Source organism: Engystomops pustulosus, chromosome 7 (genome assembly GCF_040894005.1).
Source record: "Engystomops pustulosus chromosome 7, aEngPut4.maternal, whole genome shotgun sequence".
Lineage (NCBI taxonomy): Eukaryota > Metazoa > Chordata > Amphibia > Anura > Leptodactylidae > Engystomops > Engystomops pustulosus.
In genome coordinates this window covers 175,361,359-175,386,440 of record NC_092417.1, presented here as the reverse complement: position 1 = coordinate 175,386,440, position 25,082 = coordinate 175,361,359, and the positions used below count along the sequence as shown (strand labels likewise).

General features: G+C 42.0%; 1 protein-coding gene across 5 annotated transcripts in view; it reads right to left on the bottom strand.

Annotated features, from left to right (window-relative positions):
* Window positions 1–25,082, bottom strand: part of LRRC4C (leucine rich repeat containing 4C) — a 785,533-nt gene that overhangs the window by 115,633 nt on the left and 644,818 nt on the right. Inside the window, exon 1 of one of the 5 annotated variants that reach the window (XM_072119024.1) lies at window positions 7,643–8,987. The exons of 3 other annotated variants lie outside the window; for them this stretch is intronic. The gene's annotated coding sequence lies outside the window, so the exon portion shown is untranslated. Of the gene's footprint in view, window positions 1–7,642; window positions 8,988–25,082 lie in introns of those variants that run through there. One more of the 5 variants, XM_072119023.1, reaches the window with a different exon arrangement.

Sequence of the window (25,082 nt, the reverse complement as noted above, 5' to 3'; positions counted from 1 at the left end):
AATTCCTGCTGCAGGAGACACTGCCCATTCATCATGGAGGGAGAAGACTCTGTGAGCGAGCACTCGATCCCCTGCCAATAGCAATCGCTGGAGGAGATAAACATCAGGAGGAGGAGAGGACCAGAGCCCAAATACTGCTCCATCACATGGGGCGCGGATAACAGAGGAACAAGAAGAGACGCAACACAGCAGCGGAAAGTGACAACAAATCCACTACTACCAGCATGCACAGTGTACAGATCATACTCACAGTGATGTCACAGTACAGGGATAATACTCACAGTGATGTCACAGTACAGGGATAATACACACAGTGATGTCACAGTACAGGGATAATACACACAGTGATGTCACAGTACAGGGATAATACTCACAGTGATGTCACAGTACACAGATATAATACACACAGTGATGTCACAGTACAGGGATAATACACAGAGTGATGTCACAGTACAGGGATAATACACAGAGTGATGTCACCGTACAGGGATAATACACACAGTGATGTCACAGTACAGAGATAATACACACAGTGATGTCACAGTACAGAGATAATACACACAGTGATGTCACAGTACAGGGATAACACACAGTGATGTCACAGTACAGGGATAATACACACAGTGATGTCACAGTACATGGGTAATACACACAGTGATGTCACAGTACAGGGATAATACACACAGTGATGTCACAGTACAGGATAATACACACAGTGATGTCACAGTACAGGGATAATACACACAGCGATGTCACCGTACAGGGATAATACACACAGTGATGTCACAGTTCAGAGATAATACACACAGTGATGTCACAGTACAGAGATAATACACACAGTGATGTCACAGTACAGGCTAATACACACAGTGATGTCACAGTACAGGGATAATACACACAGTGATGTCACAGTACAGAGATAATACACACAGTGATGTCACAGTACAGGGATAATACACACAGTGATGTCACAGTACAGGGATAATACACACAGTGATGTCACAGTACAGGATAATACACACAGTGATGTCACAGTACAGGGATAATACACACAGTGATGTCACAGTACAGGATAATACACACAGTGATGTCACAGTACAGGGATAATACACAGTGATGTCACAGTACAAGATAATACACACAGTGATGTCACAGTACAGGGATAATACACACAGTGATGTCACAGTACAGAGATAATACACACAGCGATGTCACAGTACAGGATAATACACACAGTGATGTCACAGTACAGGGATAATACACACAGCGATGTCACAGTACAGGGATAATACACACAGTTATGTCACAGTACAGAGATAATACACACAGTGATGTCACAGTACAGGGATAATACACACAGTGATGTCACAGTACAGAGATATAATACACACAGTGATGTCACAGTACAGGATAATACACACAGTGATGTCACAGTGCAGGGATAATACACACAGTGATGTCACAGTACAGAGATAATACACACAGTGATGTCACAGTACAGGGATAATACACACAGTGATGTCACAGTACAGGATAATACACACAGTGATGTCACAGTACAGGGATAATACACACAGTGATGTCACAGTACAGAGATATAATACACACAGTGATGTCACAGTACAGGATAATACACACAGTGATGTCACAGTGCAGGGATAATACACACAGTGATGTCACAGTACAGAGATAATACACACAGTGATGTCACAGTACAGAGATAATACACACAGTGATGTCACAGTACAGGGATAATACACACAGTGATGTCACAGTACAGGGATAATACACACAGTGATGTCACAGTACAGAGATAATACACACAGTGATGTCACAGTACAGGGATAATACACACAGTGATGTCACAGTACAGGGATAATACACACAGTGATGTCACAGTACAGGGATAATACACACAGTGATGTCACAGTTCAGCTGCTTTAAAGTAGGACCTGGCACTGGATATAGTGATGAGCATAACACTTGCTGTGAAGCTGAGTCTGACTGTCCTGGGCCTGCACATGGGTGGGAGACACTGCATGGACAACCCATTTAATAAAAAAAATAAACATTAAATATCCTCCAAGTATCAGCTGGAGTGACCCCTGGCCTGAGGTCCCACAGAAGGGGATGGAGCGTTTGTTGTATCTGCCCTCATACACAACGATATCACACGGGATCGGCCCGGTATGGAGAGCAGCACCGGTTCTAGACTTTGCAGGTCTTTCATGGAATAAAACCTAAAGATCTATAGACCTTAGTGAAAATTGTAAGAAAATACCCCAAATCCTTCCCTGACCTCACCCTTTACCAGTAGTGCCCCCCAGTAATACATATCAGCGGGCGCCACGATGACAGACCACCTCGGTGACAGCTTCATACATCAGGCGTGATTGATGGAAGAGAAGCCGGTTACATTGTATCACAGCCGAGCATCGATCATCTGATCAAACTGAAATCTATTCATAATGATCACAGCTCACGGGGGGCGCCGTGCTACGAGGACCACCCAACTGGAAAGCGGAAAGACTCCTTCCTCCTCGGCATCAGGTGTCTTTCCGTATTTCCCAGCAGATCCTAACGATAGGACCGGACTCTACCCGGAGCAGCAGCTGGAATCCCACACAATACACCAATCATCTATATGTTATTATAGAGATGGTCCCAATCTATGCATAGAGTATGATGGGACAATCCAGGACCTTCACCAGAACCACCACTCCCATCATGTAATGAGAGCTGCCGCAGGTCAGCACATGATGGGAGATACAGCTATGGAGAGACATAGATCGAGGAACATTGTTCTTTTCAACGTTATTCTAAGAGACGTATCAACACTATAGGTTAAGGAACTTGAAGGTCAACAACTATCAAGAAACTCAGATCTACAGACATTTCTATGGCAACTGTTTAGTATAGAGTCATTATTCCATAGTACAAAGAGAAAATTATGACATGACATTTTTAGGTCAAGTCTAATCTAGTCTTGCCTAAGTTTAGTCTAGTCTATTTTATGTGCGAAAGACCAAGCGATGATGGACCTCAAGTGGTCCTGATGTACGGTGAGACATCTACAGCGAGGTCCATGAATGGATTTGTATTGTTTAAAATAAAAAATGGTTTAGACTTGCATAGTTTAGTCCAAGCCTAGAGTCTCAGGTCTAAGTCTGCTCTGAATTTATTATAGTTTAGTCTTTGTCTTTCTATATTTAACCCTATTTTAGTCCTGTCTTGACCCAAGTCTCTTTTAGTTTAGTCTATGTCCAATCGAGTGTAGTCTAATTCTAGTCTAGTTTTAAGTGTGATCTAGATTAGTTTAGTCTAACGGCACAGTTTAAAGCTAGTCTAGTCTATGTTATGTGTAAAAGACCAAGCGATGATGGACCTCAAGTGGTCCTGATGTACGGTGATGTCATCTACAGTGAGGTCCATGCATGCTTTTGTATTGGTTTAGACCTGCATAGTTAAGTCCAGCCTAGAATCTTGGGTCTAAGTCTAAATCTGCTCTGGATTTATTATAGTTCAGTCTTTGTCTTTCTATATTTAACCCTATTTTAGTCCTGTCTTGACCCAAGTCTCTTTTAGTTTAGTATATGTCCAATCTAATGTAGTCTCATTATAGTCTAGTTTGAAGTGTGATCTAGATTAGTTTAGCCTAATGTCACAGTTTAAAGCTAGTCTAGTCTATTTTATGTGTAAAAGACCAAGCGATGATGGAGCTCAAGTGGTCCTGATGTATGGTGAGACATCTACAGTGGGGTCCATGCGTGCTTTTGTATTGGTTTAGACCTGCATATTTTAGTCTAGCCTAGAATCTTGGGTCTAAGCCTAAATCTGCTCTGAATTTATTATGGTTCAGTCTTTGTCTTGGTCCTAACATATGATAAGACATCTACATTGGGGTCTATGTGTGTGTTTGTATAGGTAAAAAGTAACACTTGGTTGAGGGTTTTTAGTCTAGTCTATTTTGAAATCTTGGGTCTAAGTCTAAATCTGCCCTGAATTTCTTCTAGTTTAGTCTCTGTCCATTTATATTTATACATGCTGGTGTGTGCCACCCTTATCGGGATCTGCTCGTCTTTTAATTACCTGTGTCCTAGATTTTTAAGAAAATATGCTTTAAAAATATGCAAATGAGCCTGAGGGGCTCCAAGCTCCATTAACTTCTATGGAGCGTGGAGCCCCTCAGGCTCATTTTGAAGCCTTTTTTCGTAATAATGAAGACATAAAAAGCTTAAAGAAGACCAAATCCTAACAAATGGGGCACACACTAGCTTGTAAGTGTACTGATGGTAGTTGTCCTTTAAATCTGACCTAGTCCAGTCTTAATCTCATCTAGTTTAATCTTAGTCTAGTCTAAACTAGTCTAGTTTAAGTCTGATCCAGTATTATAAAATATATCAAAGCCATAGTTATGGTATATAAATGAGGCAATAATGGGCCCTAGATGGGTTTTCATGGCCCATAGGGCACCAGAGGGACCACTCAATAATTTTTGGGGATACGAAATTAAGGATTTCTAATTTATTACATTGTATGAGATGAAGAAGAGAGACAATGCCGCTGTACACAGTGTTTGCCATTCAGGGTTTTCAGATATTTTCCCTCTTTTTCTGCCTGGAATCTGCTTTTTCCATGGACCTTCCTGAATAATTTGCACATTCAGACATGATGGAGACGGCCATTGTTAAGCCAGCGCCAACTTCAATGCACATTCAGCAAGGTCTCAGTAAGACAGAGCGTCCATTGTACGGGAAGACACATAAGACCTTTGAGACACTGAGCTCATTCCCTACAAGCTCACCCTGGCTTCTGTAGATGGTCATTGTGGGGGGCTCCCCCGATTCGTTACACCCAAGGGTTCAGATTAACCCATGATACGCCACTTCTGTGATATTTGATGAGGCTTTGGCTTAGGTGTAATATAAAATGTTATGGAGATGAAAAATCGTGTAGCAAAGCATCGCCCTCATCTAGTGGAAAACTGGTTCTCAACAACATTGTAACTTATTAAAAATAATAAATATTTACCAAAAAATGATACAATATAAATGTGTGAGGAAATGGAGTGTATAAGAATAGGGCTGAGATACTCCATGCAGGAAGAAGCAACAGAAGTTGGTATTTTTATAGATAGATAGATAGATAGATAGATAGATAGATAGATAGATAGATGGATAGGAGATAGATAGATAGATAGATAGATAGATAGATAGGAGATAGATAGATAGATAGATAGATAGATAGATAGATATGATAGATAGATAGATAGATAGATAGATAGATAGATAGATAGGAGATAGATAGATAGATAGATAGAGAGATAGATAGATAGATAGATAGATAGATAGATAGATAGGAGATAGATAGATAGATAGATAGATATGATAGATAGATAGATAGATAGATAGATAGATAGATAGATAGATAGATAAGATAGATAGATAGATAGATAGATAGATAGATAGGAGATAGATAGATAGATAGATAGATAGATAGATAGGAGATAGATAGATAGATAGATAGATAGATAGATAAATAGGAGATAGATAGATAGGAGATAGATAGATAGATAGATAGGAGATAGATAGATAGATAGATAGATAAATAGATAGATAGATAGGAGATAGATAGATAGATAGATAGATAGATAGATAGATAGATAGAAGATAGATAGATAGATAGATAGATAGGAGATAGATAGATAGATAGATAGATAGATAGATAGATAGACAGTCAGACCATGGATAGTTTGATGAAGTTGATGTATAATTAGATAATAGATAGATAGATAGGAGATAGATAGATAGATAGATAGATAGGAGATAGATAGATAGATAGATAGATAGATAGATAGATAGATAGATAGATAGATAGGAGATAGATAGGAGATAGATAGATAGGAGATAGATAGATAGATAGATAGATAGATAGATAGATAGATAGATAGATAGATAGATTGGAATGAGATTGATTTATAAGTATAAGATAGATAGATATGAGATAAATGGATGAGTATACGAATAGATAGATGATAGATTGATGGTAGATTAAAACATAAAGCACCAATAAAACTGTAAATATGGAGGTGATATGATAAAACTGATAATAGGTAAATAGCAACTAAAGTGGTAAGAGATAGATGGCAATATAAATAGAAGAATAGATAATATATAGCTAGATAGATGTTAGTTAGATAGATTTGAGATAAACAGATATTAGATAGAAAGACAAAAAGATAGATAATTATTAATAGATAAATGATAGATAGATATGAGATAGATAGATAGATAGATAGATAGATAGATATGAGATAGATAGATAGATAGATAGATAGATAGATAGATATGAGATAGATAGATAGATAGATAGATATGAGATAGATAGATAGATAGATAGATAGGAGATAGATAGATAGATAGATAGATAGGAGATAGATAGATAGATAGATAGATAGATAGATAGGAGATAGATAGATAGATAGATAGATAGATAGATAGATAGATAGAATGTAATTACACTGCAGGATTCTAAGTAGACCCTGGGTTTTGGATGGTCCTGTATACAGATACCCCAGTGCCATAGGCCTATAATGTGGACTCCCCTAGAACTTAATCCCCCCCCCCATTTCCCCCTCTATCCATCCTCTTCCTCATTTTCTTCTCTTTAGGCTGGAGATATCTGGGGGACCCCCAGGGGGGGATCTGCTCTAGATTGCACAACTGTGACTGCAGTTTAGATGTAAATCTCCCATCAAAGCCAAGCCTCCTCCAATCCATAAGTAATGAATGAGTATGTAGCGAGTAGATTGTGCTGAGCCTCTGCAGAATCTCTCAGTACTGCCCCCCCCCCCCCCCCTGCTCTGGCTTTTGCCTTGTGGCCACAGCAGCCCATGTGTAGGACATCTATTCTGCTTCATAAATCTCCTCTCAGATCCAGGCTACATTTATGTTAATGTGTGGACATGACCCCACCAGGAGCAGCTTCTGGTCACTGCAGTAATTACTAGAGAAAGGCTCCATAGACTTCAGCTAGAAGAATCTCATCAGCTCCAGCAGTTCCTCCATGCGGCTCCTTCTATGGAAATGCACTGGTGAATGCAACTCCCAAGCTGGGTATTAGTGCAGGAGGAGATCTCCAGCATTGGGGTCACATGCAGAGGTCCCTCTAGGGGCTTGTCAGTCTCCAGAAATTCTAAGCCTAAGACACACAATGGCAGAGTAAGACCATGTCCCCCCTCCTCCTCCTTCTCCTACATTCCTCCACCAATTTACTCCATAGCAAATGGGGAAATTCTTCTATACTGAATTCTTCAGATGTCTTAGATATTGGGCTTCTTGGTCATATCAAGAGGAATATTTGATCCAGTCCCAAAAATGATCACTATTATGTCACCTTTAATATGGGGGACATGAATACCCCACTCCTGTGCGTGGATTTCATAGGTGAGGCAAGGCTGCAGCATCACCTCCTCCATGGTCCATGCATATTTAATGCAGCTGTAGGCTACAGGTGTAGAGGGGCATGCGAGGGGGTGAAAGGGTTAAGCTCCTGCACTACAGAGGATAGATTTGCCTTTAGGAACATATATCATCACCCTCCTTCCCCCCATATCCAGGAGATTGCAGATAAGGAAAGGTACCTACTGTGTGAGGATAGGATCCAGGTGAACATCCAGAATATGTTAAAGCTGAGAAACTGGAGAAGGACCACAGGACCCAGCACTGAAGCCACCAGCCATGGTGTATGCCCCCAGCTCAGTTGTATTCCAGCCCAAAGTGTCCATTCAACTCTTCCTGCAACTTGATGGCTAAGGGTGGGAGCGCATCAAAATGTCCCCGCACCCCAAGAAAACAATCCAGACCAGATGTTCTGCAGAAACTTTAGCTGTCCAAGGTGCTGAAATTATACCAAAGCAGCTCCTTCCACCTCCACAGGAGAAAGGGACCACGATGAAGCCCTTAGTCTGCACCTTTGAGGTTCTTCCTTAAAATCCAATCCATCCCTGGTCCATAGGAAGCCTCCAATCTTCATAGTTATCCCACCGCTGCCCTGCGCACCATCCCTCTAGGTCCAGACAAATCCTCAAGAAGAAACTTTCACCCTTTTTTTCACCCCCCCACCTCCAAAAAAAAAAAAAAAAAAAAAGATCTGATTAAATTTCCAATCACAGCCCAGTGCAGCTCTGCATGGTGGCTTCTTTCTTCTCCTCTCCCTCCTTCCTGTCTCCCTATTTCTTAGATCCAGGAATCCTGATGCCCAAACTCCAGGCATCCAGTGCTCTCCTTCTGCTCAGCCTCCTCTGCAATTTCATTATATCACAGAGAGATGCAGCCTGCTATAAATCCTTCAGCCTTGCTCCCAGGCACCTGGTGGATTGTGTGATGCTTTTCATGTCATTCCTGGTGCTGGATCATGATGATGATGATGGTGGTGGTGATGAGGATGGTGATGATGATGATGAGCTTCAAGAATAAGATCCTAGATGGAGTGAGATGTGTCTCCTGGTGGGGATCCTTGCTAGGAGAGCATCTTTACTCTCATCTCCATGCCATGGACATCAAGGATCTACTGCCACAATCCATGCTTGGCCATGAGGTTCCTCACGATGTTCCTCATGATGTGTCAACCAGTGGATCCTTCTGTTTCAGACAGATCCTGCTCTCTTCTTCTTCTTTTCTTCTTGTAGTGCGCTCTGCTCCTTCTCTCACTGCTCAAACCCCCTCCACTCAGCAAAACAAGGGAGAGGAAAAAAAAAAAAAACTACTTAATTTTCAGCAGCAAATCCACAAATCAGGGGCTTCTAGTTGCTGGTTCCAGCAGAGAAATGCACAATTCATGCAGCAGAGGCTCCTTCACACCACAGTCTCCAGCTCAACATGGATCTTGCAATAACTCCTTATTGCAATTTCAGATTTCACATCTAGTGAGCTTTGCTTCTTTCTCTCACTCCCTCCTTTCCCCCTCACTCCCCCCTTTCCCTCAACCTTTTCCTATCTGCTTTTCCCGTCTTCCCTTTTTTTTCACCTCCCTCTCCCACTTTTTTTTTTTTTTCCTCCTTTTCTCTGCTTGTGATGAATAAAATACAATTACCCAATTACCTCCCATCATCTTTGCACTGATTGGTCAATTGCATTAACACTTGATGTCTTTGAATAAGGGAATGAAGCCAACTGGTGGTGTGTGACTGCCACCTACCTGTCACTACGGGGCACTGCAGGGACATGTCACCATCACTAGTGGGGACTGGAGCTGATAAACATGTATTGTTCTGAGAGGTGGGGAGACAGCATTGTCATAGTCTCTCTGCTCAAGATAATGGAAGAGGAACTGCAGAAACTGGAGAGATAGAGATTGGAAACATGGAGATTCTCAGATGAGGGGACTACAAGGTCCAGCATGCCAGGAAGTGGGGTGCAGATAACTCCCAATGCAATCACGTTTTGGGGGGGTAACTCCCATGGTGATGAAATTTCATGTTTTAAAATAATAATATATTATATATTAATACTAATACTACTATCACTACTACTACTATCACTACTACTACCATTATCACAACTACTACTACTACTATTGCTACTACTAATAATAACCAAATACAAATTGTGGGGATGGACTGTATCACTATGCAGGTATCTTGCACCAGTTCTCAGGAGCTGTGATGTACATCAGGTGGCTCTGACTCCCTGGCACATAAGGTGTTAACGTCCGCAGTCGATTTGCAACTTAACTGCTAATAAGTTGTATAAAATGTTGCAAATTGTGGCGCGAATACTTCCGCAGCATTTCCTAAAACTCTCTGGAACTGGAGATCTGCACCTAAATGTGCAAAGTCGTCCAACATGAATTTATTTGGCACATTTGGAGTCACCTGATTAATCTCGCCTAAGTTAAAGGGGTTGTTTCTCCGAAAAACAGCGCCACACTTGACCATGGCCTGTGCCGGTATTGCAGCTCATCTGCATAGAGATCAATTGTTATATTACACGTTACCCATGGTCATGAGAGGAGGAAGGCAGCCATGTTTTTTCATCCTGTGGACAATCCCTTTAAGTGAAGTCAAACCTGGAAGGGGTTTGTCAAAAGGTGCAAATATTTTCACCATCAGTTGTGACAATTGTGTGACACTTGTAAGTGCAAGAAGTTTTCCAACTATATATTTACTAAATATTCATTAGTAATGAAAAATAGACAGAAATAAAATAATAAATAATAAATGGAAATGATGTATAAATACAATATCAATAATAAACAATAAATAAATAACAAATTAACATAAAAGCTCCATAAATAATTCTACTTATTCACAAAATATTAAATAATAAATAGGAAAAAAATAACAACACAACTTTGCGCCAAACATTGTGGGTTCTCAAATCAGGGGGTGAGAGTTTGGGTTGGGTACCGGAACCAAACACTCAGAATCGGGCTTGGACAAACTCACGGAACCTGAACCGGCCCTCATCACTATATAGGAGTGTTCAGCACACCCCCAAATTTTCCAGCAGAAATAGGTGTGTTTACAAAATGTTAACGGTTAACACACATGTTAACAGCTGTTTAATTAGGCAAATCCCTCTTCAGCTATTCCAATGCGTTTTTAAACGCATGCGGTAAACGCAACAGACGCTACATGGAAAGTCGCAAATAAATTGCTAAATTAATTAGATTCCGGAGGTAATTAAGATAATTAGTAATAAATACATTATAGGAAACATTAAATAACTAATGGATAACACAAAAATATTTATTATTATTATTAATAATAATAATAATAATAATATCAATAATAATAATAACAACAATTTATATTAAATGTATAAAAATATAATCTAAAATAATTAAAAATCCTCATAAATCCTAAATACATAATTGAGACCTATTTATGCAAATAATGACCAATGTAATTATTAATTATGAATATAATAATATAATAAATAACAGATGATCCGTGGTACATATTCTTTGGTGTGACATGCATTGGTTCGCTCCGTGATCTTATACAATGTGTGGGTCGCTGATGGTCTCCTGGGACTTGTAGTCCCCCATCTCTGTCGTCTCCTCGTCTGATTAAACCTTGGATCAAAACCAAAACGACGTAAAAATAGAAGCAGAAGAAAAAAGCCAAAATGACGTAAATCCCTGGTCGTCAATGTGTCGCGCTTTGTGCCACTGCTGTGGAATGGGCTTAACCCTTTCCCGGCTCTGCTTGGAGCAGCATCCTGCAGCACAGTTGGGGGTTGTGCTGGATCTTGTGGTGCACATCGTCTTCCTATCTGATGTCTCCTGTGATGTGACGGCTCGGTAATGGAAGGGCTGTGATGTGTTGTACATGTTATGGGGGTCCTGTCACTCTGCAATCTGCAGGCAGCATCGTCTCCTCGGGCGCTCGCTGCAGACCACACATTATCTCTGCTGCAGTCACTGCAGGGTTAATAGAGGGTCAGTCACAAACCCTTCATTGAACGCCTGACTATGTATTACATGGAGTCCGGGTCACGTCAAGCGAGAGGTCCTGCCAGTGGCGTAACGAGGAGAGACAGGGCCCCCTAGTAGGCTACTTAAAAAATATACATATTAGTATACTCACACATATACATACACTCATGTGCATACATACTCACATACAGTGTATACAGACACCATATACACATCACAGATTCTGCATATATACATCACAGTATATGGTATATACATATTATGCTGGACACTGCAGTACAATATAGATATAATGGCGCACATCCTCCATTCTTTAGTGTCAGGTCAGATGACGGGGCCCCCTGACACTGCGGGCCCCATAGCGGCTGCTATGGCTGCTACCGCTGTAGTTACGCCCCTGGGTCCTGCATGTCACAGGGACGTGAAGTGGCCATAGGCAGGAGATCCTGAGGGGGGCCACCCATCATTTTACACCATTGGAGAAAAGGTGGTGCCACCGGAGAGATGTGTAATCAGATTTTTGTGTATGTAGTTAATAGCAACAGTGATATATGGATTAATATTCCAGGATTGCAGTGTGGGCGTATCCTCACACTGCTGTGCTCTGTGCTCTCTGGAGCCAATGTTATGTATTGTACCTGGAGAAATATGTAATCAGTCCTTTGTGTATGTTGTTAGTAGCAGCAGGGCTGTGATATATGGATTTATATTCCAGGATTGTAGCTTCTCCAAGTGCACTGGGGGCGTGTCCTCACACTGCTGTGGTCTGTGCTCTCTGTAGCCAGTGTTATGTATTGTCCCTGGAGAGATGTATAATCAGACCTCACACTGCTGTGCTCTGTGCTCTCTGCAGCCAGTGTTATGTATTGTCCCTGGAGAGATGTGTAATCAGACCTCACACTGCTGTGCTCTGTGCTCTCTGCAGCCAGTGTTATGTATTGTCCCTGGAGAGATGTGTAATCAGACCTCACACTGCTGTGCTCTGTGCTCTCTGCAGCCAGTGTTATGTATTGTCCCTGGAGAGATGTGTAATCAGACCTCACACTGCTGTGCTCTGTGCTCTCTGCAGCCAGTGTTATGTATTGTCCCTGGAGAGATGTGTAATCAGACCTCACACTGCTGTGCTCTGTGCTCTCTGCAGCAAGTGTTATGTATTGTCGAATTACACCTCTCTCTAGGGACGTTTGTTGTTAGTAGCATCAGGACTGTGAAATATGGATTTATGTTTTAGGATTGTAGTGCACTGGGCCATGTCCTCACACTGCTGTGCTCTGTGATTTCTGCATTGAGCTGCTCTATTGTCCCTTACTTCTGTCCTGAGTGACGGCTGTCGTTTAAACCCTGAAGCCTTCCTCAGCTTTTTTCTCAAGCAAAGAATTAGGGTTGTGAAGTAGATCAAATCAGAGAGCACAGAGCAGAGCAGTGTGAGGAAATGCCCCCAATCCAGGAATATAAATCCCTATATCACAGTCCTGCTGCTACTAAAAACATACACAAAGGTCTGATCACACATCTCTCCAGGGACAATACATAACACTGACTGCAGAGAGCACAGAGCACAGCAGTGTGAGGTCTGACTACACATCTCTCCAGGGACAATACATAACACTGGCTGCAGAGAGCACAGAGCACAGCAGTGTGAGGTCTGATTACACATCTCTCCAGGGACAATACATAACACTGGCTGCAGAGAGCACAGAGCATAGCAGTGTGAGGTCTGATTACACATCTCTCCAGGTACAATACATAACACTGACTGCAGAGGGCACAGAGCACAGCAGTGTGAGGTCTGATTACACATCTCTCCAGGGACAATACATAACACTGGCTGCAGAGAGCATAGAGCACAGCAGTGTGAGGTCTGATTACACATCTCTCCAGGGACAATACATAACACTGACTGCAGAGAGCACAGAGCACAGCAGTGTGAGGTCTGATTACACATCTCTCCAGGGACAATACATAACACTGGCTGCAGAGAGCACAGAGCACAGCAGTGTGAGGTCTGATTACACATCTCTCCAGGGACAATACATAACACTGGCTGCAGAGAGCACATAGCACAGCAGTGTGAGGTCTGATTACACATCTCTCCAGGGACAATACATAACACTGGCTGCAGAGAGCACAGAACACAGCAGTGTGAGGTCTGATTACACATCTCTCCAGGGACAATACATAACACTGGCTGCAGAGAGCACAGAGCACAGCAGTGTGAGGACACATTCTCAGTTCATTTGGAGAAGCTACAATCCTGGAATATAAATCCCTGTATCACAGTCCTGCTGCTACTAACAACATACATCAAGGTATATCTGGGGATAACACGTTAAGGTCTTACATTACCTGCTGGTGGATTCCTTAAAGGAAAGATATAACAAACATAATTGTCACTTTTTAATTCACTTTGTATTTCTCTACTTCTTTGTTTGTATTCAGTGAATGAGAACTTTGTTCTTCACTTCTTCACGCTGTAACCCCGTAGTATCCTGCCCGTTACCTGTAATACTGCTCCTGACCACTAGGTGTGCTGTTAGGCCTGTGGATACCAATAAGATGTAATGGATTTGATCCATAGTCGATGGTCTGTAGCCTCCCAGTGCCACAGCAGCAGATGAGCCACTGATTGAAGCAGATAAGATAGGATTACTCACAGCTTCCATGTTGGGGTCTGGTTTTGTTATGGATCTATCAGGTTATTCCCTTTCCACTGGAGACAGGGAACTTACCAATCAGTGGGGGTCAGGCTGCTCCCACCAGGAATAAGGAAGAGGGGAACTTACAACTAGAAAGAATGGAGCAGACGATTCCATGTGATCCTGAACATTCGCTGTTACATGGAGGATGAGTATACAGCATACAGTATACAACATACAGTATACAGCATACAGCATAGAGCATACAGTATACAGCATACAGCATAGAGCATACAGTATAGAGCATACAGTATACAATATACAGCATACAGTATACAGTTTACAGCATACAGTATACAGCATACAGTATACAATATACAGCATGCAGTATACAGCATACAGTATACAGCATACAGTATAGAGCATACAGTATAGAGCATACAGTATACAGTATACAGTTTACAGCATACAGTATACAATATACAGCATACAGTATACAGCATACAGTTTACAGCATACAGTATACAGAATACAGTATAAGACATACAGTATAAGACATACAGTATACAATATACAGCATACAGCATACAGTATAAGACATACAGTATACAGCATACAGTATAAGACATACAGTATACAGCATACAGTATACAGTATACAGTTTACAGCATAGAGTATACAATATACAGCATACAGTTTACAGCATACAGTATACAGCATACAGTATACAACATACAGTATAGAGCATACAGTATACAATATACAGCATACAGTATACAGTATACAGTATACAACATACAGTATAGAACATACAGTATACAATATACAGCATACAGTATAAGACATACAGTATAGAGCATACAGTATACAATATACAGCATACGGTATACAGCATACAGTATAGGACATACAGTATAGAGCATACAGTATACAATATACAGCATACAGTACACAGTATACAGCATACAGAATACGACATACAGTATAGAGCATACAGTATACAACATACAGTATATAGCATACAGTACACAGCATACAGTATACAGCATTACAGAATGCAGCATACAGCATACAGTATAGAACATACAGCATACAGTATACAGCATACAGTATATAGCACACAGTATACAGCATACAGTATACAGCATACAGTATAGAACATACAGCATACAGTATACAGCATACAGTATACAGCATACAGTATAGAACATACAGCATACAGTATACAGCATACAGTATAGAACATACAGCATACAGTATACAGCATGCAGTATACATCATACAGTATACAGCATACAGTATATAGCATACAGCATACAGTATACAGTATACAGCATACAGTATACAGCATACAGTATATAGCATACAGTATACAGTATACAGCATACAGTATATAGCATACAGCATACAGTATAAAGCATACAGTATATAGCATACAGCATACAGTATACAATATACAGCATACAGTATACAGTATACAGTATACAACATACAGTATAGAACATACAGTATACAATATACAGCATACAGTATAAGACATACAGTATAGAGCATACAGTATACAATATACAGCATACGGTATACAGCATACAGTATAGGACATACAGTATAGAGCATACAGTATACAATATACAGCATACAGTACACAGTATACAGCATACAGAATACGACATACAGTATAGAGCATACAGTATACAACATACAGTATATAGCATACAGTACACAGCATACAGTATACAGCATTACAGAATGCAGCATACAGCATACAGTATAGAACATACAGCATACAGTATACAGCATACAGTATATAGCACACAGTATACAGCATACAGTATACAGCATACAGTATAGAACATACAGCATACAGTATACAGCATACAGTATACAGCATACAGTATAGAACATACAGCATACAGTATACAGCATACAGTATAGAACATACAGCATACAGTATACAGCATGCAGTATACATCATACAGTATACAGCATACAGTATATAGCATACAGCATACAGTATACAGTATACAGCATACAGTATACAGCATACAGTATATAGCATACAGTATACAGTATACAGCATACAGTATATAGCATACAGCATACAGTATAAAGCATACAGTATATAGCATACAGCATACAGTATACAGTATACAGCATACAGTATACAGCATACAGTATACGGTATACAGCATACAGTATAGAGCATACAGTATACAATATACAGCATACAGTACACAGTATACAGCATACAGAATACGACATACAGTATAGAGCATACAGTATACAACATACAGCATATAGCATACAGTATACAGCATACAGTATACAGCATTACAGAATGCAGCATACAGCATACAGTATAGAACATACAGCATACAGCATACAGTATATAGCACACAGTATACAGTATACAGCATACAGTATAGAACATACAGCATACAGTATACAACATACAGTATACATCATACAGTATACAGCATACAGTATATAGCATACAGCATACAGTATACAGTATACAGTATACAGCATACAGCATACAGTATACAGCATACAGTATACAGCATACAGCATACAGCACACAGCATACAGCATACAGCATACAGCATACAGTATACAGCATACAGCACACAGCATACAGTATACAATATACAGCATACAGCACACAGCATACAGCATACAGTATACCACACGCTCACATGATGCTGCCGCAGGAGATCTCACTTATTAATAACTTTCTTATATATTAATGTTGTGGGATTATGGGAAGGAGAGAAGAGGATGGTCAGGACATACAATGTATAATGTATCATGTATTGTCTGGGAGGCGCGGTGTCTGTCCGTATCTGTATCCAGTGGCCCCTAACCTGCAGAGTGCACATTACCTCCCCCCGGGGTCTGTCCCTTATGGGATGGGTCACATGTTTCCTAATGAAACCTTACTGATGATAAAAATGTGTTGATGGAATATTCTGTGACCTGGGCAGAGGTCACTATGCAGGGGGGCGGGGGGCTGTGACATCACCTATAGACTTCTATGGTAGTGTAGTGGGCATGCTCTGTTACCTGTGCATATAGGGGGAGGAAGTAAGCTGTGACTTCACCTATAGATCTTTACAGTAGTGTAGTGGGCATGCTCTGTCACCATGGAGGGGGAGGGCATCAATGACATCATCTGTTGACTTCTTTAGTAGTGTAGTGGGCATGCTCTGACACCTGTGCATGAAGGCGGGGTGAGGGGAGCTGTGACATCACCTATGTACTTCTGTGGTAGTGTAGTGGGCATGCTCTGTCATCTGTGCATGGAGGGGGAGGTATCAATGGCATCATCTGTAAACTTCTTTAGTAGTGTAGTGGGCATGCTGCATTACCCGCGTATGGAGGGGGAGCGGAGCTGTGACATCACCTATAGACTTCTTTACTAGTGTAGTGGGCATGCTCTGTCACCTGTGCATGGAGGGGCAGGGGAGCTATTTTGAATATTGTTCTAAATATATGTACGTATCATTTTACACATATGTATCTTATATGGAACCCATCCGGCAAAAACCAAGCCCTGCAATGACACATTTAAGAAATGCTGCCAAGTAGGAAACAGACAATACTTTCCCTTTAAGAACAAATTGTGCCAATCAGTAATGATGAAAGTTCTAATCCCCCTCCTGCATCGGGAGTCGACATTTATTGGGAAAGTTTCCTTTAATTTAAACCTTGTGATCCGGCAATATATCAGCATCTGGTGCCTCCAATCTGTTCCGCCTGATCTGCTGGTTACAAAAATACATTTTTTTGGACGCTTTTGCATGATAAGTGCACGTTTTATGGAGTTCACATAATGTGTCGTCCTAAGTAATCATGAAATAATTCCGCCGCAGAAATAATAAGCGTTTTTTTATTTTTTCTCGTTTTGCTAAATTCAGTCGTTTTGTTGAAGTTGTCGAGAAAAAAAAATTTTTGGAAGGAGTCCAGGAGTTAAACACTTCCGTCTGCTCACAGGTGCTTGGAAACGACTGAGAGATTAAGTCATTTGTGCTGGAATTCATTTGTATCGATGCATTTTGAAGTTATTGGGTTCTGGATTTAAAGTTTTCGAGGACAAGGAATGAGGACGGAGCCGCAGGGAAACAACTTTAGGATTTGGGGGAGTCCAATGGTTGTCCAATTTCTTTATTATTCTCTTGTGTGGAACCCCTGTGTCACTGAACGGATTAGACATAGGGCTACTCTTAAAGGGTAAGTAAGTAGCCCCCTGGTATTCACCCTTTAACCCCATCCGTGGTGCAGGGACACCACAAGGTCACTACCTCTTGGAGTAGTCCAGACAAGGACAAGTCTAGAAACACTGACACATAGTACAAAGGAGACAAGCTGAGAAGTGGTCACGGGACAGGCCAGGGTCAGGGTAGGCAGTCTCCTTAGAAATCAGACAGAGGTCAGAATAGGTGAAAGGTCCAGAGAAAGGTAGCACAAGTTTTGCTCAAGTGCTGCACAAGTATAATGGACTAAACTAAGTTGAACCCTTATGTCAGATTTTTCTTAAGGGACCTTTTAGATATGGTTTAGACCTACACTGGACAAGAGACTTTTACTTATGGTGCCAAACGGCAGGGCTGCACCAGCCATTAGGCGACTTGAGCCTCTTGCCTCAGGCAGCACCACCTGTAGGAAGATAGGGGCGGCATCAAGGGAGCAGTTACTTGCTACAAAGCAGAACTTGACATTTAAAAATCGTCTCTTCACACCAGATGTCAGCAAGGGTGTGTCTCCTTTGGGGAGGAGGGGGGCGCCGTTCTATATCTTGCCTCAGGCGGCAGAAAGTTTGGTTCAGGGCTATACAACATAGAATCCAGACAGAAGCCAGGACTAGGTTCAGTCTCAGGTAGCACCAGCTGAAGTCAAAGGGAACAAGGACAGAACTATGGCAAACAACTTATTGCTCAGCAATTTGTCTTATATAACCGCAGGGGGTTGATTGTGTGCAAGAATTGGAGTCAACCCCTTTAAGAAGTAGATAGAATATTCACAAGTAGAACAGGTAAACGTGACGGAAAATACATTATGGGAACAGTTGCTATCTTCTTAGAATGGTCACTTTAAAGACGTTTTACACCTTAATGATATTGCATGTGATATGTCATCTATGTGCCATCGATAGATCCCGACACTTGGGACCTCCTCCGATCAGCAGAATAAAGATGGAAGAACTTCTCCCTGAACAATGATATTTTACTTTATGGGGCACATTTACTTACCCAGTCCATTCGCGTTCCAGTGGCGGCTTCTCGGACGAGCGTTCGGGTCTTCCGGCGATTCATGAAGGTCATGCGCCCGATGTCCACCAGGTGTCGCTGCTGTGCCGAGGTCCGCCGAGTTGCGTCGGAGTTCACTGATCTCTTCCTGGTGCATGTGAGTATGGCCCGTGCGACCAATTTTTTGTTTTAAATGCGGCGTTTTTTCCGAACCCGTCGGGTTTTCGTTTGGCCACGCCCCCCGATTTCCATCGCGTGCATGCCAGCGCCGATGCGCCACAATCTGATCGCGTGCGCCAAAAACCCGGGGCAATTCAGGGAAAATCGGAGCAAACCGGAAAGATTAGGGTAACACGTCGGGAAAGCGCGAATCGGGTCCTTAGTAAATGACCCCCTATATCTCGATTGGAGGTGAGCTGCAGTTCCCCAAATTGGCCACTATACAGAGAATGGAGCTGTTCCGTTCCAGGAGTTGTTCCTTTCCAAGAGTTGTTCCATTCCAGGAGTTGGCCACAAGGGCAACTGGAATGGCCTGATCGGAGAGTGTCCAATTGTCAGACCCCTATCAATCTAATAGGCCAACTATGTCCTTAAGCTGGAAAACATCATTAAAATGGAAAACCCATTTGCGGCTGATAAGTGGGGATCCCAAGTGCCGAGTGTTAATGATATATCCATGGGTGAACAATATACAAGAGATGTCATAGTACAGGGTAACACATTTAAGGCTCACCGAACTTCATAGGGTGATGGAATCTGTTATCAACCGATTCATAACATGGACCATAAAATATAATTTAACTGGAAAACCCCTTTAAGGCGGACCTTATATATGATTCCTGTAGAGAACAACAACCTAGCATCTAATGTCCCTTCTTCTTGCAATGGCCTGACTTCTATTACAATCAAAAGTTTGGATGTTGGGTTGACGTTTACCCTCATCGATTCCCAGGTTGACCACTGGATGACAGTCGGCCAATCAGAGTTGGGTTTTTCTGACATGTGGTTCTATTATTGGAAACAAATGTTTCATCATCATCTCCAGATTTCTGCATAGAAGACAGATGTATCTTCACCCCCGTCTCTCCCTATCACACAACCCGAGGCTTTATCTCCGTGATTACGGAACGTCGGAACAACCCCAACTCTAATTAGCCGACACAAACATTGGAGACCCGCGGTATGGGAGCCCGGTGGCGGACATGTGGATTCTACTTTCCAATGACGCGGCGGCCAATTTGGGAGCTGTATGTTTATCCACCACAATCTGTACCAGGCTAATTAATCTTACCAGAGGCCAATCTCTAAATTAAACAATATCATCCATTATTCAATCTCCTGCCAATTACTCCATCATGATCAACCCAAACGATCCGCAGCTTTGTTCTTTTTTTCCTACTATTCACAGAGATTCGTCATTTATGTTGTGTCAACACCGGAATGTGACGGAAAGAAGAATTGTCCACAGTTTAGTCATTACAACGGAGGTCGTAGAGGCTGAATTGTATGTAGACGGTTGGATACGAGCTAAAACACGATCTTCAAGGGAGTCTACCCCAACAATGTGTAGGTCACCTTACGAGCTTTCCCTGCAGAAATGTCCTGTTTACCAACAATGGGGGCTATTTATCAGTAGACCGGCTCCGTGGGTCAGTTCTATATCTATTTTTGGAGCTCCGCTGTCCACTGGATTCATTCGAGTGGCTTTAGCCCTTTAATACATTTTCTTACGGTCTATTTAATGTCTGGGACTTTTTTTTTTCAAAAAGTCCCAAAAAAGTCTCAAAATGCATAAAAAGTCCCAGCATATAAACCAGAAAGGACCGGAGTGACTATGAGAGTCATGAATCTGGTGTTGCGCTCGTAGTAGTTCTATGTTTACACTGGATTAATGAAGAGGTGTGTACAGTCCTGTGAGACATTTTAGCAGTAAAAACTCTCAAAAAAACTCAATGCTACTACTTTGAGACTTTTATACGCCAAAAAAGCCCTGGAAAACCTATGATAAATAACCGCAATGTGTCATTTCAGAGAAAATCAGTGCACCTGGGGCGTGGCTGTGCCTAGCGGTGGCCTCAATTTCATCTTTGTACGTAATTTGGTGCCTGAGAAGCGCCAAATTTGTTACCGAATCTACAACAAGAGATTTCCTTGATACTTCCCATTGCACATCTGCATCAATGGGGGCAGCAAAAACTAATCACATATGTTAAACCAACTGGGCCACATTTGCTTACCATGGCTGCTGGAGTTCAAAGTTGACCCCACAAAAATTATAAAAATTGTATAATAATTGTCAATATTTTGAATATTGTTAAAAAATATATACCAATTATATGTTCTGTATACATATATACAGTACTGCACATTTGTATCCCAAATGGAGCTCATCCTGTAAAAACCAAGCCCTGCAAAACTAGTTAACAAATGTCCTGTTTGCCAACCATGTGCCATATTTATCATAACCAGTGCAGTCTGTCCTGGGTGCAGTTTTCTGTGAAGTGTGCAGGGGGCGCCAAATTAATCTAAACTGGCGCAGGGTCTACATGAATCTGGCGCCCCCTGCACTGCTCGGGAAGTGGGCACCATTTTTTTTTGGGGCGCACTTTGTTCATGCTGTAGAATTGTGCATATACGTCGGAAAAGCTGAACGTATACATTGAAATATAGTGGTAGACGTCGCTCAATGCCCCCCTCCCTCTGGCATGAATAACTTCTCTTGTACTGCAGGGGGAGGGACAGAAAACAGAGAGCACTGCAGACACAGGCACTTCCTGTCCAGCAGCAGCAGCTCCACAGACAAGATAAGATCTGAATCCAAGGGGAGGGAGAGGCATAGCAGGGTCATTTATCTTATCTCTGTGTGTTTTGGATAGTTTTCCCTTGTCGTTTTTCCATCTGCTGCTTTGGTAATTTATCAGTCATTTCTTTCCATTTTCTAAATTTTCCTTAAGTATGGTTTGGCCTGTAGTTTTTTTGCGCCAAAAAAAATGTTGCAAATATTAGACAATTTGAAATGATAAATGGCATTTGCAACATTTAGCACATCTGGAATAAAAGAGAAATGTATCGTACTGATGCAAAACCAATGTCCGACAGACATTTCAAAATGTCCCCAAAAAGGCGCAAAAATTGCAATACGCCAAAAAAATGTCCCCAAAAAGGACAGAAAAAACAGGAAGAAAAATAAATCTAAATGACCACCATTGTGTCATAGTCTCTTTCTATGTGTCAGATACTAGTGAATCTTCAGAAGGTAAATAAAAGCGTAGATAAACCCTGTGCCCTGATAATCTAAGCACATTGTCAGCACACAGTATCTCATAGCACTAGAGGGATCATGAAGTGTCTGCTCAGAGAGTCGCCGCTCACACTCTTGAATCTTACACCGACCATCACAGAGTGACAGGAGCTAAGACATCTATAACACCGAGTAACATTGTAAAGTAAGGGGTTCAAAATGTTCTTTGTTGTGTAAACATCACTAGGGGATTATTACTTGAGTACTTTTCTTTCATGGGCTAACCCCTTTAAGTGTCAAGTTGTACTTTGCTACATCTCTATATCATCTGCTACATGTCAAGTTGCACTTTGCTACATCTGTGCCACAAAATGTATGGAAAGTCTACAACATTGATAGCATTCAATCTCATGGGTTTCTTGGAGAACCTTGGCCCAGAATCAATGGTACCCCCTTGACCATTACGGTTACATGCTACAAGCACGGAAGGTTTTGTAGACTAGTCCTGCTCACAGTTGATGCTATGTACTGATCCAAAGCAAAAATCCATTAGAGACCAATAGAATAAAGTCAAGTTAAGGATTGCTGAATCTTTCTATAACAAATTAAGTGTCAATTTAAACTTAATTACATCTTTGCTTAGCATCAATTCAGATTGGTTTCATGAGTCCCAGGTCCCAGAATAGTCACAACATGGGGCACATTTACTAGGGGTCCGAACGCCGCATTTTCATCGGGTAATTTTTTCACCGACTTTTTTCCAATTTGCGCTGAATTACCCCGGGTTTTTTGGCACGTGCGATCGGATTGTGGCACATCGGTACCAGCTTGCATGCGACATAAATCGGGGGGTGGGGAGGGGGGGATTTGGACGTCGGACAACCCGACTGAATCGGACAAACCGCGGAATTATTCGGGTAACACGTCGGGCCCTTAGGAAATGACCCCCATTGTGTCACAAGATCTTAGTGAATCGAGGCAGATCCAAATCCTCATCAGACAACGCACGGCGGGGATCGCAACGGGACGGGTAAGTAAATGTGCCCCCATGGGGCATATTTACTTACCCATCCGGAGGAGTTCACAGAATTGTCCGAAGATGCACTGTGCGGGGAGTCACTAAGATCGTGCACCTGATATCCTACTGCCGCTTACCCGCTCAGGTCCGACAGTGTTCACCTTCTTCTTCCGGGTGCATGTAAGTGCATTGTCCGTGTATAATGCGCTGTGCGGGGAGTCACTAAGATCGTGCGTCCGATATCCTGCATGTGTCGCTTCCCCGCTCAGGTCCGACAGTGTTCACCTTCTTCTTCCGGGTGCATGTAAGTGCATTTTCCGTGTATAATGCGCTGTGCGGGGAGTCACTAAGATCGTGCGTCCGATATCCTGCATGTGTCGCTTCCCCGCTCAGGTCCGACAGTGTTCACCTTCTTCTTCCGGGTGCATGTATCTCCTTGGTCTTGTGACACAATTTGAAAGTTAAATCCTGCGTTCGAATCAGTCGGATCGTCCGACGGGCCGTCTCCCGAATTCTGTCGCATGAAAGCAGCGCTGCGCCAAAATCTGATTGCGTGAGACACAATCCCCTGTTAAAACCCAAAAATGACGGAAAATCCGATGAAAGTGCATCCGTGGCACCTTAGTAAATAAGCCCCCATGTTCTGCTCAGCTCATGGAAACTTTTGCAGACGAGTCTTGCTCACAATTGATGGGTCGGCAGCCGTAATCACTTACATTGTGAGCTGCGGAGTCTCTTCCCCCGGGGGATGATTTAGGACGTACCCAAGGGCGATACGACTTTGTAGCATATTACGGAATTGTATTAATATTAAATAAGAAAACAAATCTCTCCCGGACGCCGCAGCCATTGTTTTTGTGTGGAATTATGACTGGGATACTGCGCACCATTAAGCTGCTAGTTTGTCAAATACGGAGTTAAAAATAACTTTGCACTGAAATCCCCCATCAGTATTCAAAGATTATCTGGCGCGCGATGAAAAATGGCCGCATCCGCGGCACCAATTTACAACCGTGACACCGCCATAAGCGAGCGAGATAAACTTAATAACGGGATATTAATAATCATTTTCTATGGATTTAGCTGCACCTTGTCTTCCCGGGCACAAAACCCGGCAAATTATTCAAGATTAGTGTGGAGCCGACCTGGGCCACAAAGCTGGGGTTCTTATCGAACAATGCCGTTTCATGTCAACAGCCCCCCCCCAAATCGTTAACGCCCTCAATTGGTACCGGCACTGATGTTACTGAATGGGCTATAGGTTTGGTACCAGAACCCAGACCCGAACAAGTTTTTAAAATTTGTTTTCGGCCAATTCGCCTAAACTAAAATTTTTACAGGTGCACTCATCACTATTCAAGATGATGCATAGGCTCCCGTCATAACTGTCCCTTTTTTAGATCACCCACAGTTTCCGCTTTCCAAACTGCTCTTCGGAAAGTATCACACATGGAACAGGAAGTTGGCATCATTGTTGGCCATTTTGGATGCTACCATGG